Source organism: Rhincodon typus, chromosome 1, assembly GCF_021869965.1.
Source record: "Rhincodon typus isolate 14 chromosome 1, sRhiTyp1.1, whole genome shotgun sequence".
NCBI classification, from domain to species: Eukaryota; Metazoa; Chordata; class Chondrichthyes; order Orectolobiformes; family Rhincodontidae; genus Rhincodon; species Rhincodon typus.
Window position 1 is genome coordinate 71,295,290 of NC_063332.1, and position 19,722 is coordinate 71,315,011.

The following is a 19,722-nucleotide window of genomic DNA, read 5'->3' on the forward strand; positions in this document are numbered from 1 at the left end:
TTGTCATCAAAAGCTGTGGGCACACTGAGTGGTCTGGTACCCTTGGGATGTAATCTTTCCTTAGTATGATGGCCAATTTGGAGGTGGCTGTTAGGGAGTCTGCTTCCTGGATGTCATGTCAGCAGATAGGTTAACAACATGGACCACGCAGGCCTGATGTTGGGGTCCTGATGTCATATAATGTCTTGTGTTCCACATGATCATGCTCATCAATCTCAATTCCATATTCCTGCTTTCTCCTCAAACCCTTGATGCATTTCATAGCTGAACAAAATCCGTTTATTTCTTGAATATATTCAGTGCCTGGACCTCTACACTGTTCTGTAGTAGAGAATTACACAGGTGGACATGCAGTGAGTGAAGAAATGATTGCTCAGCTCATTCCTAAATGATTTCTGCTGTTTTTTTTCTGGCAATTTTATGTCTCCTCATTGGATCTAATACTATTCCTAATTTCTTTTGTAAGCCATGGCTTTGCCAAATTTACTGTGTATTTTCCCACCAGACTGGAATGAGCAATTGTTGTAACTCATGTATTCTTAATATTAGACATTGCCCATCCACTTCCAACCCTTTTGGTAATATTCTCCAATCCATCATTGGCAACTGATGCTTTATACCCTTGCAATACCTTTGCTTAGATTCAAGATCCTCGTTTCAGATCCAGCTTTGCTCTTCATTTTAATAAAGAATTCTATTATATAACGGTCAATTTTCTCCAAACGACTCTGCATATCAAGATTGCTAATTAATCTTTTTTCATTGCACAATACCCAGTCTATAGTAGCCTGCTCTCTGGTTGGTCTCTCGATGTATTGCTCTAAAAAGATGTAATGTATACGCTTCAGGAAATCCTCCTCCACAGTATTATTGTTATTTTCATTTCATCTGTCTCTATGCAGATTAAAGCTGCCCATGATTGCCATTGTACTCTTACTGCAGGCATCTTTAATTTCTTGTTTAATGCCTTCTCTTTCATCTCTGCTTCTGCCTGGGGGCTTATAGACAACCCCCACCAATATTTACACCCCTTAGTGCTTTTTACACACAGATTCCACATTTTGACTTTCTCGAGCCAATATTATTCCTCACGATTGCATTGATTTACACCTTTAGCAATAATACTCTACCACCTCTTTCTCTGTTTGTTCTTTCTAAATATTGAATACCCTGGATGTTCAGTTCTTATCCATGAACACTGTGCAGGTCATAATCACAACTATATCCTAACTGTGTATATCTATTTTTGTTGTTCATGTATATTATGGTGAATACTCTATGCATTGAGACACAAAACCTTTAGACTTGTCCTTTTAACCTTATTGGTCAACTTAACTTTATTTTGCACTGTGGCATTTTCTATGGCATTTGTTCCTCACCCTTGTTTATTTCTGAATTCCATTTTTGCTTCCTACTTTTCTGTCTTTGTTTCTATCATTGTTTAGCTCTTCTTGTCTCCCTGCTCATGATTCTATCCACCTACCATTCTAGTTTAAAACCTCCAACAAAACTAGCAAACAACCTGCTGAGAACATTGGTTCCAGTCCAGCTTACATGCAATCCATCCTGGGTTTCCCTGAAACAGCCCCAGTGTCCCTTGAATCTGAATCCCCCGGTCTTAATCATTTCTTCAGTCATATATTCATCTGATATTTCCTGTTTTTTTCTACGCTTGCTATCATGTGGCACTGGGAGGTATCCTGAGATTACTAGCTTTGAGGACCTACTTTTTATTTACATCCTACCTCATTATACTTACTTTAAAGATGTCATCCCTTTTCTAACTGATGTTATTGATTCCAATATGCAACACGACCACTGGCTGTTCCCCTCAGAATGTCCTGTGGCCTCACTGAGACATCCTTTATCCTGACAATACAGAGGAAACATATCATTCTGGAGTCTCCACCAATACCGTTCCAAAGTGGTATCTCAGTTAGAGATAGTAAGAACTGCAGATGCTGGAGTCAGAGACAACACAGTATGGAGCTGGAGGAACACAGCAGGCCAGGAAGTATCAGAGGGTCCCTACCCAAAATATCAACTTTCCTGCTCCTCTGATGCTGCCTGGCCTGCTGTGTTTGTCCAACTCCACACGGTGTTGTTTCAATTAGAGAAGGTCTGTTGCATCCCTCTGCCTGGTGGTCACTCGTCGCCTTTTTGCCTGCTCAGTCTTTATCTACAATGTGACCACCTCCGTGAACATGCTGTGCGAGTCCACCCAAATCTCCAACTCCGAAATGCAGTTAGTCAACGGTTGTAGCTAGACACACTTCCTGCATACATTACTGCTGGGGACACTGGGAGTGTCCATGATCTCCCACAGAGCACAGAAGGAGCATATCATGAATGTGAGCTTTGCTACTATGAGTTCTGTTTAAATTAAATTCATTAGTTGCTTCCTTTTAGGAATATTAATTATGCTTCCTCAACTCCAAACATTCCTGCTGCAGTCCAAAGCAGTGATGAACAAAAGATTTTTTTAAAGTTGATGAATTGCAATAGCTTAATTAATAGAAAATACGTAAGTAGAATTACTAAACTGACCCTTTTTTTAAATTCATTCGTGGGATGTGGGCTTCTCTGACTCAAGCTCCATTTTCTGCCTGTCCGTAGTTTCCCTTGAGAAGGTGCTGGTGAGCTGTTTTCTTAAAGCATTACAGTCAGTGTGCTGTATGTGGACCCACGTTGCTCCTACGGAGCGAATTCCAAGATTTTAATCTTGTGACAGTAAAGGAATGGCAATATATTTCCAAGCCAGGATGATGAGTGGCTTGGAGGGGAACTTGAAGATGGTGATGCTTCCATGGATCTGCTGCTTTTGTCCTTCTGGATCGAAGTGGTTGTGAATTTGAAAGGTGCTGTCTAAGAATCTTAGGTGAACTTCTGTAGTGCATCTTGTAGATGCAACTGAACATCGGTGGTGGAGGAAGTGAATGTTTGTGGATGTAGTGCCAATCAAGCCAGCTGTTTGTCTTGGATAGTTTCAAGCTTCTTGAGTTCTTGGAGCTGCACCTATTCAGGCAAGTGGTGAGTATTCCATCACACTCCTGACTTGTGCCTTGTAGATGGTGGACAGGCTTTGAGGAGTCAGGAGGCGAGTTATTCACCAAAATACTCATAGCCTCTGACTTGCTCTTGTAACTACTGTGTTTATGTCCAATTGAGTTTCTGGTAACTCCCAGGGATGTTGATTGTGGGGAGATGGTTTTCAGTGATGGTGGTGCCATTGAATATCAAGGGGCAGTTGTTAGGTCATCTATCATTGGAGATGGTCATTGCCTGGCATTTGTGTGGCACAAATGTTACTTACCACTTGTCATCACAAGCTTGGACATTGTCCAGTCCTGAGGAAGGGTCACCGGACCCAAAATGTTAACTCTGTTTTCTCCTCCACAGATGCTGCCAGACCTGCTGAGCTTTTCCAGCAACTTTGTTTTTGTCCAGATCTTGTTGCATTTGAACTTGGAGTAGTCTTGAGAGAAGGTTTGGCATTATTGTCTGGATTGAATATGCTACACTATCCTGGCATGTTGTGTTTTGCACAGCTGGAGGAAGCAACAAGGGAACAAGATCAATGTTGAGAAGCTGGAAGTGTGGGAGGATGCATCTGAAGAGAAGGATGAGGACATTGTGTTGGAGGAAGTTCTCCTTGTGGGTGACAGCATTTAACTTGCTCAGCCCCTATTGGGTAGACAGAACTTGATTGACACCCAGTGCCAGTAGATGAGAACTGGGAGCAGCAGACCATCATACACTGTAGAATAGTCATTGACCATGATGCCAACATTTGTTTTCCATTGTGGCGCAAATTGCAGTCTCTCATCCAGTTGTTTCTGCTCACTTTAGCTGACTGTTAATGAAAGCTTTTTTTAATGACTTGCCTGATTGCAATGTGCTCTTTTTTAAACTAATTCACAGAATGCGGGTGTCATTAGCCAGGCCAGCATTTATTGCCATCCCTAATTGCCCAGGGCAGTTAAGAGTCAACCACATTGTCTTACCGTAGTCACTGTTACCCTAGTCAAACAATGTGTTGTACGTGTGAGAGAGTACCAACCAGTTACAAACTGTGAGCAGTGTGGCTGCTGTGCCATTACATTGCCAGAGAAGGGTAGTGGTGTATTTCTAACTCTTGTCCAGGTGCACAGCAGCTTCTCTAGGATGGTGTGGTTACAATGGTGTCGGTGACAGATATCAAGTAAGTGTGAGTTGTTCTGGCAACAGCACATGGTAAAATGGTGATAGAATTGGAAGTGAGGGATGCCAGTGAAGCATAGTAAATAGTTAATGAAGTCAGTTTTGTAACCTGTGGTAAGAAACTTTTCTGGATCTTGCAGGCTGAATCCCTCCAAAAAAACTCGACATAACTCTCCTATAGAGTTGAATCTTTAATGTGCGTATTTTCCCAATCAGCTGTTCTTATTTCCATTCCTTTCCGTACCTCCTAATCTCTGTTTCAGTCTTCTCTTATGTGAGTCCTAGCTTTTAGGATGAATTTAAAAACATGAAAAGTTGCAAGGCATGTTCTGGCTGAAGAGAGATAGCAAATCTGTTACTTCGCAGATTCTGTCTCTTCAGTTAAGACTGAAATAGAAGTCTGGATGAAAGGCGTTCTCTACAGTAAGCTCTAATGGGCAAACCAAGATAACTCTGCCAAGTCAGTACATGCATAGGCATGTGTTGACAACACTTTAGAAACTGTGTTGACATGTGTACCTGTTTAAAACCAATTATGTTACATAATGCAATACAATACTATTATTTCGGCCAGTGGACTGAGGAATGGCAAATGAAGTTGCCATCTGGCAAAAAAATAGATTAGTGCAAAGTGTTGCATTTTGGTAAGACAAACCAGATCAAGCCTGGCACAGTTAATGGTAGGACCGTGGGGAAAGGAGAAACCTAGGGGTACAGGTACGTAGTGGCTTGAAAATGTCATCACAGGTAGACAGAGTGGTGAAGAAGGCGTTTGGCACACTTGCCTTCATTGGTCAGAGCATTAAGTACAGGAGCTGGGATGTCATGTGACGGCTGTACAAGACATTGATAAGGCTATTTTTGCAACGATGCTGTAGGAAGGATGTTATTAAACAAGAAAGGGTACAAAGAAAGATTTACAAATATGTTACCAAGTCTGGAAGGTTTGAGTTATAAGGAGAGGTTGGCCGGACTGGGACTTTTTTCCCCTGGAGCGTAGGAGGTTAAGGGGTGACATTATAGAGGTTTATAAAATCATGAGGTACGTAGCTAAGGTGAACAGCCAATGTCTTTCCCCTAGGATAAGGGAGCCCAGAACTAGAGGGCATTGATTTAAGGTGAGAGGAGAAAAACTTAAAAGGTACCTGAGGGGCAACATTTTCACACAGAAGGTGATGTATTTGTGGAACAAGCTGCCAGAGGAAGTGTTAGAGGTGAGTACATTTACAGTATTTAAAAGATATTTGGACACATGCATGGATAGACAAGTTTTAGAGGCATTTAGACCAAATGTAGGAAAATGAGACGGTATAGTTTCGGAAACCTGGTCGGCATGGACGGTTGGATTGAAGCACGTGTTTTACGCTGTATGATTCTATGACTTGTATTTATATGTTACCTTTACAACCTTAAGGCATCCTAAAGTGCTTTGTGCCTAAGTTAACTATTTTGAGGCAACTGTAATATCGTAGGAAATGCATGGCTACTTTAACTGCAATACTAAAATAGACATCAACATACAAACTGGGAGAACAGTAAGCCCTTTGCAACTCCCCCCCGCCCCCCCCCCCAACCACAGTCTGATCCATCATTCAGTAATGTCATGACTGATCTGATTGTGGCCTCAAGCACCTTCCCAGGCACTCCTGGTAATCTTTAACCTCCTTGCTAGTCACGAATCTATCTGCCTTCATCTTAACTTTATTCAATTACCTCATTTCCACCACTCTTTGTGAAGAGATTTCCAAAAGCATACAGCTTTCAGAGAGAAAAAAAGGTGCCTTCCCATTTCCATTTTAATTGGGGTGCACTTATTTTTAATCTGTGACGCATAGTTCTAGTCTCTCCTACAAGAGGGTGGCATTTGTTGTATGTGCAAACTGACTTTAAAAGAAGTTCACCTTTAAGAATGCCATGTGCTGTGTATATGCAATGTTGTGACTCTGCCTGCCATTTAGTCTATTATGTGGTACACAGAAATCAGTTTGTTTGTTGTAACGTCTGCTTCAGAATTTATAATGAGTTTTACTTTTTTATTTGAATGGACATGGAGTTATTCAATCTCCGATGTGCGATTGATTATGAGACGATTGTCAGTAACATAGCAACATCCTTCCACCTTATCAAGCCCCCTCACCAATGGATTATTTAGCACAATAACCTTGTTTTCTTTATACTCAATTAACTCTGGAACAAGCTTCCTGGGAAAGACAGTTGGATAATGACAAATTGGGATTAAGCATGGAATTCTTGAAAATGATTCATGTGACAAACGTAAGAAGTATCAGGGACAGTTACATAACGGTTATGTTGCTAATTTATAATCCAGAGGACTGGTCTAATGTTCCGGCTCAAAGAGCTCAAATCCTACAATGGCAGCTGGAGAAATTTAAATTCATTTAATTAATAAATCTGGAATAAAATGCAAATCTCATTAATAATAATCACAAAATTACTGGATTGTTGTAAAAATACGTCTGGTTCACTAACATCTTTCAGGAGGTGAAATCTGCTGTTCTTACCCTAACTGTACTTTCTGTGACACTAGATCCACACCAATGGAAGTGACTCTTGCTTTCCCTCTGACAGTTGTAGAAGGTAGTGAGGTGTACCCAGGGTCAGGGCAAGAGAAATCATGAGTCCTGGTGCTTCAGCTGGGGTCCTCTTATCCAACACCATCAATGCCCCTCACCTCTCCCCCTTAATCCCATTTAAACCTCCCATTCACATCGTTCAACTGCCCAACATTGGGAGTCATATTCAAAATAGGGTTCAGTAGTTTTATATGAGTCTAACAAAACTCTTGACTTTTCTAACATGTGCCTCTCTATAGGAAGCCTATCAAAAGTGCTGAGATCCATATGAGGGGGAAGTTAGAAGAGTAGTAAATGATATCACTTCATGAGCGCAAAGCCCTAGGCTAACATCAGGGGTTATGGTTTCGAATCCCTCTATGCCAGTGGATGATTGCTAAATTCAGTAAACATCTAGAACTAAACGTTAGCCTTGTGGTAACCATTTAATCTCTGACAGTAGTCACAAAAACAGTTCGATTCACTAATGCCCTGTCGGGAAGGAGATCTGCCAACCTCATTTGGGCTGTCCTACATGTAACTCATAACAGTAAGGTTGACTCTAACTATCAACAGGGCAGTGGCAGCTGGCCTAGCCAGTGATACCTATTCCATGAACAAACAAAAAAAAAACTTCCTCACAGTCTCTCCCTCTCACTATGTCTTATCCTGACTCTCTCATTCACACCAAAAAAGTAAGTTTCTTGGCACATCTAGAAAACAGCAGATATGGGATCTTAGTTGGGTTGGAAGCAAAATTACAGTTTCCCTATTGTGAGTTAAAGTTTAGGCATTAACTTCTCAGAACCATTCAGTCTCTGTCATCCTAACCTTAATGGTCAGGACCTCCTTTGCATTTATTTGCATGGCAAGTATATTAAATAAATACCCCATTCCACTGGAACTATGTTCATAGAACCTTGTTAGGCAAAAGCAGGAAGCATGTATGCTCATAAACCTGACTATATATATATGTGTGTGAGGTATGTACTTGGTCAACTAGACTACTTGTTCTAAGCTCCACAGGGTAAAAATATCTTCACTAACTGGAGTTTCCCATAACAAGCCGTTAGTAATACAAGGCAGTCACATTAGCTGACACCAGAAAAATTGACTAAGGAGACAAGCTGGTCTTAGCTCAGAACGAGGCTAAACTCAACACACTCTGAAACAGGTAGATTAGGTGATAAGGAACAACTGTAAATAAAACTTAAAGCGCAGGGTTGTTGAGGGTCTGGGGACGGGGGAAAGAAGGAGTTGGAGCAGCCACTGGATATATTCTGGGAAATTGAGGGAGGAAGCCAGGATGTAGAGAGGGGAGTTAACAGTGGTGATGGTGATGACGCTGGCTGGGTAGGTGGGAAGGACCATATTCAGCAGTGCAGTGCAGTGCAGTGCATTCACAGGCCCAAGCATCTGAACATTAAGGACATGGGGATGGGACTGTTATAAAGGCTTTACATTCTAAGAATGTGGAGCTGAATTGCAGGGAATAATGATGACCACCAAGTGACAGATTATGCTAATGGTCAAATGTCTAAGTATCTTCAACTTGTCAGCTTCAACATGTACACAGTTAGTACAGAGACATAGAGGTACTAAACTATGCTGACTGACTGCTGAAACCCAATCAAAGAGCTTACATTCCTCTTTTACAGAGGTTTTTTACCAATCAGAGGGCAGCAGGGTCAGACAGCTACTACGACTTTTGCTCTGTTGCATGTAGTAGCATAAAAATTAGGAGCAGGGTGGACCATTTGGCCCTTTGAGCTTGCTCCATCATTCAGTATGTGAGGCTAACTGCTCTGTAATTTTCCGTTTTCTTTTCTCTCTCCTTTTTGCCATCCACAAATCTCAGGAACTGCTCCAGGATCTGCAGAGTTTTGCACTATTGGCACCAATGATTCCAATGTTTCCAGAGCCACTTCTTTTAATACTCTGTCACGTAGATTATCAGGCCCTGGTGATTTGTTAGCCTTTAGCTGCATTCATTTTCCTTAAACTATTTTCAAATTAATATTAGATTTCCTTCAATTCTGCCCTCTCCATAAGATCAGAAGGTGTAGAAGCAGAACTAAGCCAATCAGCCGATCGAGTTTGCTCTGCCATTCAATGAGATCATAACGGATCTGATAATCCTCAATTCTACTTTCCTGCCTTTACCCCATTACCCTTGATTCCCTCACTGCTTAAAAATCTGTCCGCCTCGGCCTTGAATATACTTCATGACCCAGCCTCAACAGCACACTGTGGTAAAGAATTCCACAGATTCATTAACCTCAGAGGAAATTTCTGCTCTGTTTTAAATGTGCAATCACTGATTGTGAGATGATGCCCTCTGGTCCTAGATGCTCTCATAAAGGGAAATAACCTAGCTAGATTTACCCTTTAAATCCCCATAAGAATCTTTTATATTTCAATATGGTCGCCTCTCCTTCTTATAAATTTCAAGGAGTACAGGCCAAACCTATTTGACCTCATATAACCATCTCTCCATACCTGGTATTAGCCAAATGAATCTGCTCTGGACTGTCTCCAATGCCTCCCCATGTTTTTATGCTCCATCCCCTTTGAAATAAAAGGCCAGTGATCCACTTGCCTTTCCTATTATCTACAATACTTCACTGCTAGCTTTTTGTGATTCATGTGTGAGGCTTCCTAAATCTCTCTGTTCCGCAGCTTTCTCCACTTTTTTTTTCCATTTCTCACTAGGCCCTTGGTTCCCTAAGACTTCTGAGAGGTTATTTGTGTCCATTATTGTGATGAAAGAACCAAAAATATGTGGTCATTTCCTAGCAAGTATAAAAGGACATGGCATCGAATTTAAAATGCTAAGGAGATTTCATCAGTGAATTTGACCAAATCAGACATTTTTTCAAGACAAGTTTTTGAGACAGAGTGGCTTTAAATTCAGACATCACAGCCGACGCAGAACAGGTCAATACACTTGTTTATGAAATTGGAAATATTGCAGTTTATGTAATTGCTGTTAAGGACTCAATGATGCATTGGATTTATTTGATGAAGTTTTAATAGCTTTAGATAATTACTTCAATCTCAGAGCTAATAAAGTTCTGGAAAGAGTTGTACAATGCAATTGCACAGTCCAGAATCTTGGGGAATCAGTGGGTGATTTTATTAATGATCTCTATGGATTAGTTGAGAGATGTGAATATGAAGAATTGACACAACATAGTTGTAGTATCACTGAACAGTCTGTCAGATGTACTGCAATCAAAGAAACCTCATTCTGTAATTCAGTTGGTAAGAAAACAGAGGTCTCCTCAGAAAAGTTCAAGAAACTTGTTATTTGTCGAATCTATTTATTTCCTTAAGAAGAGGGCAATAAAATAAAACTAGAAAGAAGATTTTGCTGGGAGGACAAGCATAACTTATCAGGAATCCCAGTCAATGGTTTCAACAGTGTCTTACATCAGGTGTTTTACTGCAAGAAAATAGGTTATTTTCAGAAGACGTGCAAAAACATAAACACCTATACTAAAAAAAAAGATAATTTCACACACAAAGTTGACAATAAAATTGAACAATCCAAATCTGAACTGAACACCTGAAGATAGACCAGAAGTCTTCTTTGACGAGATCAATGATTCTGGTCAGAAATTTGGGCAAACTGTCATTTATTTCTATGGACATCTTATGAGTTTCAAGTTAGGCAGTAGAACAAGTGTGATAGTCTTGTCAGACAGAGAACCATGGTTACAGAAACACTGCCTATGATGAATCAAAATTCAGTTACACAGTCCAGGAAGAATTGAGTTAGGAATCAATGGCAAGCTACAAGCAACTCTCCAACATGTTGGAAACTAGATAATAGAAAATTTATATAACTTACATAATCAAGAATTTTAATGCTAGTGCAGAAGACCATGTATTGACCAGAATATCATTCAGAAGATCAAAGACATTAACCAGTACTCTCAATGCATACAGTAAAAATTGTTGTTCTCCTTTATGGGCATGATTTTCCGGTAAGGGTCAGGAAAGTCAAAGGGGATTTGTGAAAAAAAAGGTTTTCACTCAGTGGGTGCTGTGTATCTGGAATACACTGCCTGGGAAGTTAGAGGCTGGAAACGTTACAATCTTTAAAAGATATTTGGATGAGTACTTCAAATAGCATAACATTGCTATTGGGACAAGTGTGGGAAATTGGGATTCATACACTTTTAGTAGTAGTTATGTCGATGCAGACTCAATGGGCCAAAGAACCTTTTCTGTGCTGTATGAATGTATGAATTTATATTCTTGTGACTATTCTGAGTACAAGGTGACATGTTTTGACAAAATGAGCATGTGTTGTGTTACAGAATGATATGAATAATATAATCATTGGGATAAAGACTTGGGAGAGATGTTGCTTATAGCTCTAAAAGAGTTAATATCTGAAAGTGTCACACAGAGCCACAGGCAGTCTCAATAAAGTAACTGGAGAGATGGAGAAGCACTTTTGTAACTTGCTTATTGTTTACAGTCACGCAATAAAGTCCCTATCTTTTACTTTACCTGGATCTCGAGATCCCTAATAGATAGACCAGACAGGTGGAAGATCTCAATAACAACAGGCCACAGTAGGCTGACAGTAGTGGTTACAACAGATCCCACCCTGTTTTTTTGGATGGCTGTACCACCACAGATATTCAGAGTCTTTGTGCTCGGTTAAGGAAGAGGCTAAAAACATACTCCATTTTTGTTCCCTGGTATAGCAGCAAGCAGTTAAACTGCAACTAGCTCTCAAACGCGTCAAAACTTATGTAAAATCACAGACAATAGAACATAAGATAAATACACAAAAAAGTATGTCAAAAGTGGAAAAGTGTCCTGTTTTTTTTTTGCTTGATTACCTGAATCAAAAAAAGTCTCAGAGCTTTCCATGAAAATTGTGCTTTTTTTTTGCATTTGCCTGTGCTTTTCAGGAATTTGACATTACCGGTAACTGCAAAGAGTGCTTCGTGATATTTTTGCAACTAATGAACAAGGCTACTCAGTGTCAAAATCAGAAATTACTGAAAAAAATCTCAGTCACAGTTTAACAGTAGGGTATTGCTTATTTAAGACAGAGATGAAGAGAACGTTTTTTCTCTTATGGAGGGTCATGAGACTTTGGAACACTTCTTCAAAAGACAGAACATGCTTTGACTGAAAGTTTTTAGACAGAGTTGGATAGATTTTTGGTAAGCAAGAGGTGAAAGGCTATCGGGGTAGGCAGATTCGATGGCAGAATCATGTTTTTTTTTCAAAACAGCAGAACAGACCAGGAAACCTGTTACAGAATGTAGGTCAGAATTTAATCACCCATCCCTAACTGCCCAGAGGTTAGTTAAGAGTCAACCACATTGCTGTGGTCTGAAGTCATCTGTAGGCCAGACCAGGTAAAGACGCTGACATCAGTGACTGAGATGGACTTTTACATCAATCAGCAGTTGGGATTTAATCTATTCTAATGTCTGCCATTGGGCTAGTTTGTCATTCCAGAACTTTTTTATTGAATTTAAATATAACCATCCGCTATGGTGAGATTTAGACTCATGCCCCCAAAGCATTGACCTGGGGCTCTGGATTACTGTCGCGTGATATTACCATTACATAGATACTACCTTTCCATCTCTAACCACCAATTCGTATACACAAGGCTTTGCAAATTCCAGCCTGTACATTTTGTCATGTTTAACTTATGTTTTGAAATAATCTATTATTTCATCTTCACAGTCTGTTCCCAGAAAATAAATGAGTTGAGTATTTATATTCTGTCACATTGAAGTAATGAATTCATCCATAATTATAGTCCAGTTCCAAATGATGTCAACTTTATTACGCATGAAAATTAGACAACAATCTATCCTGTATTTACTATCCATCACTGTTAGTCAATAATTCAATATTTATAGCTCCATAATCAGCACGAGGTCACAGTAACTTTATAAAGATTTTAGGCAGTGGTTTTAAAAACTTTCAAAGGATTTTTCATGATTCCCCTGTAACTTCAAAAGTGGTTTTCATACCAGAGAAATGGCAAATAAGCTATTTGCCCACATTATTGTTGTTGCTTACTAGTTCTGTTAACCTCCCACCCACGGCATACAAACATTTCTAAAGTGACTCACAACAATTAATTTGTAATTCCTCAGAACATCTTGCATCTTGTCCTATTGACTATCAATTGCCACATGATTATTTTGAATTTCAGAAAAATCAACTCCATTAATATCCCCATCCCCACATCAGTACAAAAGTCAAGGCTGAAACATTTTCAAAGACAGAGAGAGATAAAGATAGATTTCTGAAGAAGGACCCTGACCCAAAACGTTAACTTTCCTGCTCCTCCAATGCTGCCTGGCCTGTTGTGTTCCTCCAGCTCCATTCTGTGTTATCTCTGAAACATTTTCATGTGTGGTCAGAAGTGCCAAGCAAATGATCCATTTAGGCCTTGTCCCGAAGACTTGTGTTCCAGAACTAACTGTTTCAGTACAGCTACATTATTGGTTTCAACCTGACAAAGTGAAAAATTGCCGAGGAATGTCCTTTGCTCAAAAAAAAAACAGAATAAATCTAACCCAGCAAACAACCACTTCATCAGACTACTTTCAATCATCAGCAGAATGATGGAAGGGGTTGTCAATGGTGCTGCCAAGCCACAATTGCAAAGGAAACTCCTGCTCACTGACTCTCAGTTTCTGTTCTGCAGGACCACTCTGCTCCAGACTTCATTACAGCCCCGGTCCAAAAAGGAACAAAGCATATAAGCCACAGGGGTGAGTGTGACAGTGACTGCTCTCAACATCAAGGCAGCATTTGACCAAGCTTGGCATTAAGGAGTGCCAACAAAGCTGCAGTCAATGGAAATCAGCGAGATAAGTCTCCAATGGTTGGAGCCATAGCCAGCTCAAAAAATAGATAGGTAGGTTAATCATTTCAGACCTGGGCCAAAATTGTAATAATTTTTCAAGGTGGTGTCCTAGACTCAACCACTTTCAGCTTCTTCATCATTTACCTTCCCTTCATAAGATCGAAAGTGGGAATGTTCTCTGATGACTGCACAATGTTTAGCTCCATGTATGAAACAATTGAATTCCAGCAAAGATTGAATAGGCCAAAATACCTCTTTCTTCACCTTGAATAACTCAATGACTCTTTTTCACTTTTATAAAAGTTTGGTCACCACTCGCGATCATTCCTTCTTTACCTTGGTATTCAGTTTCGCTTGACTACTCCTCTGTAAAGTGCTTCTAACATTTGTGCAACATTATTTTGAACTGTCCACAGAACATATTCTTTACATTTTGGAAAAAAAAAGAAACTTTCAGAAGTAAAAATATATTTCATTGAAATCTAATTCTTGGTTGCCCTTGACAACAGATAGATACTCATTTCATTTGGCGAAAGATTTATAAAAAACAATTTGAACATATAAATGTACCAAAACAGAGAAATGGAGAAAACAATTATCTGTAGGACAGATGGATGCTAGTTTTCAAATTAAATTTGTGGGCTAAATAAGAGGGATACTGCCACTTTAAGACCCATGTTCTTATGAAGAAATATGAACACTGTTCGTGCCTTATCTCATTGCCTGCTGTTTACTTCTGTTTCTATATATGAGCAGATGGAGCACATAAAGTTTGCATCTGGTCTTAACTACTGGCAGGTTTTGACAATGTCATCTGTTAAATGTTGACAAATGTCTCCAGGTACTGGTGTGGCAAAGTGATTTTTCAAGCCAGTACCTCTGACATTTAATCAAGATGAAACATGCCACTGGCCTGCATCAGTATTACTGAATTATGAGAATTCTGTGACATGTTATAAAATAAATCTTTTTCTTTTCATTTATAATGTGATCTAGGCATGTGTTCCCCAACTTTTAAAATGTAAATATTTGAAAGTTGTCACAGTGTGTGTGTTTCACTGTTGTGATTTGACTTCTTTTTGAAATGTATCTGATCTCTACCGGAGGAACAAATACACTCAAGCAGTTCGAGTTAGGTGGGTAGAAAATAATGAGGGAAAATTAAACAACAACTTTAAGTTCTAACTAAGGCACAGCTGACTTGATAAGTCAGCAATGGTAGGTTGACACTTAGCACAGCATTTAATCACTTTGAAATCAGGAAACTTTCAATTCACGTCAATACTCCTTTAAATTTAATCATTTGGTAAGGGTTTTGGAGGTTTGGGAAAAATAAAAGAGATTTCGATACACCAAGTGTATGCTTTCAGCTTCAGATTGGCCTCAATGTTCATAATTGCTTTGTCAGTTTCTTGAACTAATGTTTAGCAGAGAACTCTTGTCTGCTTAAATGTTTTTGAGATCTTTTGAGCAAACAGGATTGGAGGTGCTATGGATGTTTTTGAGAGTACATCAGATAGGCAGGAGAAACACTACTGAAGTATGCTGTAGCGGAATGAGAAAGTGCATAAGGGAAAGATGCAAAACAGCAGACACTGACATCAATTTTATTTGTCCATCGGATATGGGCATTACTGACAAGGCAAACATTTATTGACTATCCCCAAGTATCCAGAATACAGTTAAGACACAACCACATTGTCGTGCGTCTAGAGTCATGTGTGGGCCACACCAAGCCAGGATGGCTGGGTTTCTTCCTTAAAGGACATTTAAGAACAAGGTGGGTTTTTAATGACAATTGACATTGCTTACATGATCATCATTAGACTAGCTTTTTACTTGATTCAAATTTCAAGTTCTGCTGTGCTGGCATTTGCACCCGTGCCCTCAGAGCATTAGTTTGGGATTATGGATTGCTGGTCAAGCCACATTATCACTATGCCATGGTCTCCATTTCAAGTTTGAGGTTGCAGGAAACTCTGCCCATATAAGAAAGTGCAGAGCAACTCAGCTTCCTGGCCGAGTAGTGTTTATGGAGGCCCTGATTGCCAAGGCAGGTGGTTACAAGTCTCCTAGGAGAAGCTCAATTTCTTATTCTCCTCTCAATTAATCCCTGCCTCTCCAAGTGCAGATTAGTTCTGTTCTTTAAAATTGCTTCCAATAGTTTTGCCACGACAGAGGTTAGACTGACGAGCCTGTAGTGTGCTACTTCTCCCCTTTCTCCTTCGAGTAATCATACCACACTGGCTGTCCTCCAGCCTTCCAACACCTCTCCTGTGGCTAGAGAAGTAAAAATTATTGACAGTGCTCCTGTTATTTTCTCCCTTGCCTCGCTTAACAAGCTGGGAAAATTCCAACTGGCCCTGGAGATTTATCTACTTTTTAAGTCTGCCAGACCACTCAGTATCTCCTCTTTGTCTATGCTAATTTATTTAATTATATCACCGTCTTACTCGATTTCTATACCCACATTATCCCTCTCACAACTGAGCACCGACACAAAGTATTTATTTAGAACCTTACCCATGTCCTTCAGTGCCACGTACAAATTACCAAGTAACAGTGCTCACTAATGAATTATGAATTACAAGAGAAAACTGAGGTTGTATTTAGAAAGTTAAGGGACAGTTTGATCAAAATTTTCAAGATATTGAGAACAGGTGAGGTAGTTAAAGGAAGACTATTTCCACTGCTTGGGAAGTCTAGTAATTATTGAGATAAAGTACAGAAAGGCCTCATTTTGGTTTTTCAGATGGGAAATTAGCGAACTGGAAGTTGTTTGCACCATCTTGAAAGTCTTCCAAAATGATTTGCTAGTAAGGTAGAAAACCTATGGCATCAAAGGGCAGTGGACGTAATTATCAATTGATGCTCACAAGTTGATGAAGTTAGAAGAACTAAACCTAACACATTGTATGGAATGTATAGATTTCCGCAATCACCAAGGAAATACCCACCTTTCAGTCAATTTTGCAGTGTATGTAGCAGAAAAGGCCATTGGCAGAGGCAGTGCCCAAGAGAAAAAATTGATGCAGTTACAAATAGCTATAAACAGACCCAAATAGTTTGCTCACAAGGGATACCTTCAAGCTATAAAGACCATTGGTGTTTTGTCAGAGGTGTACACATGAAGTAACCAACAAACCAAAATTTGATTATTTGTATGATGGGACGAAAAGTGGTGAACACACATTCCATATTACTAATTTTGCACAAAACATCAATGCCATCACAATATAAGAACATAAGAACATAAGAACTAGGAGCAGGAGTAGGCCGTCCGGCCCTTCGAGCCTGCTCCGCCATTCAATAAGATCATGGCTGATCTTTTCGTGGACTCAGATCCACTTACCTGCGTTCTCACCGTATCCCTTAATTCCTTTATTGTTAAAAAAAAAAATCTACCTTATCTTTAAAAATGTTTACTGAAGTAGCGTCAACTACTTCACTGGGCAAAGAATTCCATAGATTAACAACCCTCTGAGTGAAGAAGTTCCTTCTCAATTCAGTCCTAAATCTGCTCCCTCTAATCTTGAGGCTATGCTCTCTTGTCCTAGCTTCACCTGCCAGTGGAAACATCCTCTCTACTTCTATCTTATCTATTCCCTTCATAATTTTATATGTTTCCATAAGATCCCCTCTCAATCTTCTGAATTCCAATGAATATCCCAAATATTTACAAAAATTCTAATTGTCTGTCGACTGAAAACTCATGTCTACTCATTATTGGCTAAGATTGACACATTGGAAGTATTAATAAACTACTCCTGCGAGTTCTAAAAGAATATGTACCCACAAACATGGGTAGCTATGGAATAAAAATGATGAATGTAAAGCTTTCAACATGTGAAGACTCACCGTATGCCTGATGAATAATGATGGACTGCAAGTACAAACAATTCACTTGGATGTCCTGGATGTTCTACATCATAAAAACTGCTGAATCATGAATTCACTCTAATCCATGGAATCAGTCAATAATCAGATACACAAAGAAACTTCAGCAGACTATTCAAGGAACACTTGCAAGGTTAAACATAAAAAAAAGGAACCCTTCAGTTTCTTCTGAATTAGTAGAGCTAACGTCTCAGTTCTCTGCTATGGAGAGAAAAAAAATTAGATTTCACGAGGTAACGGATGAACAATTAATAATCCAGGATAAATCCAAAGTTGTGACTACCATCTCCAAAATGATGAAATCTTTAGTGGATTACTCTGCTCCAGTCACAATGACGAATGAAGTATTTAAAGACAAAGAAAGAAAGCAAGGTTAACCACAAGGTTTGTTTCATCAACCCAATGAGAAGAGTCACCGGACCTGAAACATTAACTCTGATTTTTCTTCACAGATGCTGCCAGACTTGCTGAGCTTCTCCAGCAACATCTGTTTTTTGTGCTAATGAAAACATTGCTAGTTTACAGGAACATCTGAAGCAACTCACACAAAAGATCAGGCTCTGCAGGAGCAGCGACATAAGCTGGGACTTAACCTTATAAACACAGGTAAAAATGAACAAGGTAAAACAAGGAGCTGTGATCACATGAGACATTCTTTCAAAACTCAATACCAACAATGATGCTTGAATGAATAACAAATGCAGCAGTAGTTTCCCCAAAAGCAAAAAAAAAGACTGAAGAGGCCAGACAGTTATTAGTGCCATTTATGAAAGGCCAACAGAATTCTAAAGTTTTGATAGAATTATAGTATAAAACCAAAAGCACCAAAAACACTTGGAATCTCTTAAGGAACAAAATGGTACATGCCAAGCATATTGGAATCACTTGAAATAACACGAGGAATGAGATCAAACAGTGGCTTATCTGGAAAAATATTTGGCTATAGTACATCAGTGTAGGCAAATTTTGGAATAGAAGGACCACAATCCATGAAAAAAACCTAAAACAATACAATCAAGAATAACAGACAATATGGCTGATCACGATGGATAATCAATGGCACCCCCAGACAAAGTCACCATTGGAAGATCTGAACATATCACTAGATTACCTACCATTATAGAGATTCATAGACTCGCTGGTTACTGTGAATAGTTGATTTTTCTTTTTTGGAAAGGGGAGGTATGTTATATTTGTAACTTTTCTTCAAGGAAATTCACCTTTAAGGACTCAATATGCTGTCCATACATTGTTACTCTTCCTAGTAGTTAGTCTGCTTTGAGTTTGCAAGCTGCAGAAATCAGTCAGTCCTCTACTTTGCTAATAAAGTTGTGAAAAGACCAAAGAAGAAGTAAAAGAGGCAGAAGATCTCATTTTGATTCCAGCAGCTGATAAAATAATTATTCAGAAAATTATACAGAACATAAAATAAAATATAAGTTTTGAAGCACAAAGAATTTTTAAGTTTTATTAGAAGTATACAAAATTTTAAGACTCTAATCAATTTTAAGAATCCAAAAACCTGTAAAACCAAATAGATTCCAAACAGGAAACAATAAATCAGCACAAAGCAAGCAGTCATACAACTCAAAAGTTTCTGAGAATCATTTAATATTATTCAACAGCAATAAAGCATTAACAAACATTGTCAGGTAAATATGAAGCTGTGAAGACATAAGCTTGATACTGAATTGAAATTGAACTAATATAGAAAACAAGATTTTGAAGACACTGATAACCTTAGCGGGACAGAAATCCAAAAACCAGTCAAAGAATACATACCATGACAGAAGATGTCCAACATGATCAGCTTGTCGAGAGAGACGAGTCACACAGCCAGTACGTGATACAAAGAATGAAGATTCTTCAGCACAATTGTTTTCTATTACTGATATTGAGGTAATCTCAGGTCTCCTGTTAAGGTAATGAATCGTCAACAGCAACAAAACCAATGGCCAACCAAGTTCTCGGTGAATGATATTCAAAAGATAAAGGATCCTCCAGGTGAAAATAAATGAACAATCAACATCATGATCAACAATCCTTAAGCCAACGAGCTACTAATTAATCTTCTATGTCCAAAACAAGTACATTCTGGAGGAAATGACAAGTTTGCTAAAATTTGTGAAGTCGCAGACAGGGTGGAGAAGGACAATGGTAATTGTAATATAGTTTTATATACTAATGTAT

At 39.1% G+C, this 19,722-nt stretch overlaps 1 long non-coding RNA gene across 1 annotated transcript in view; it reads right to left on the reverse strand.

Annotated features, from left to right (window-relative positions):
- Nucleotides 1-19,419, reverse strand: part of LOC125486483 — an 83,152-nt gene extending 63,733 nt beyond the window's left edge. Inside the window, exon 1 of the long non-coding RNA XR_007265157.1 lies at nucleotides 19,315-19,419. This is a non-coding gene — a long non-coding RNA (uncharacterized LOC125486483). The remainder of the gene's footprint in view (nucleotides 1-19,314) is intronic.
- Nucleotides 19,420-19,722: the final 303 nt, after the last annotated feature.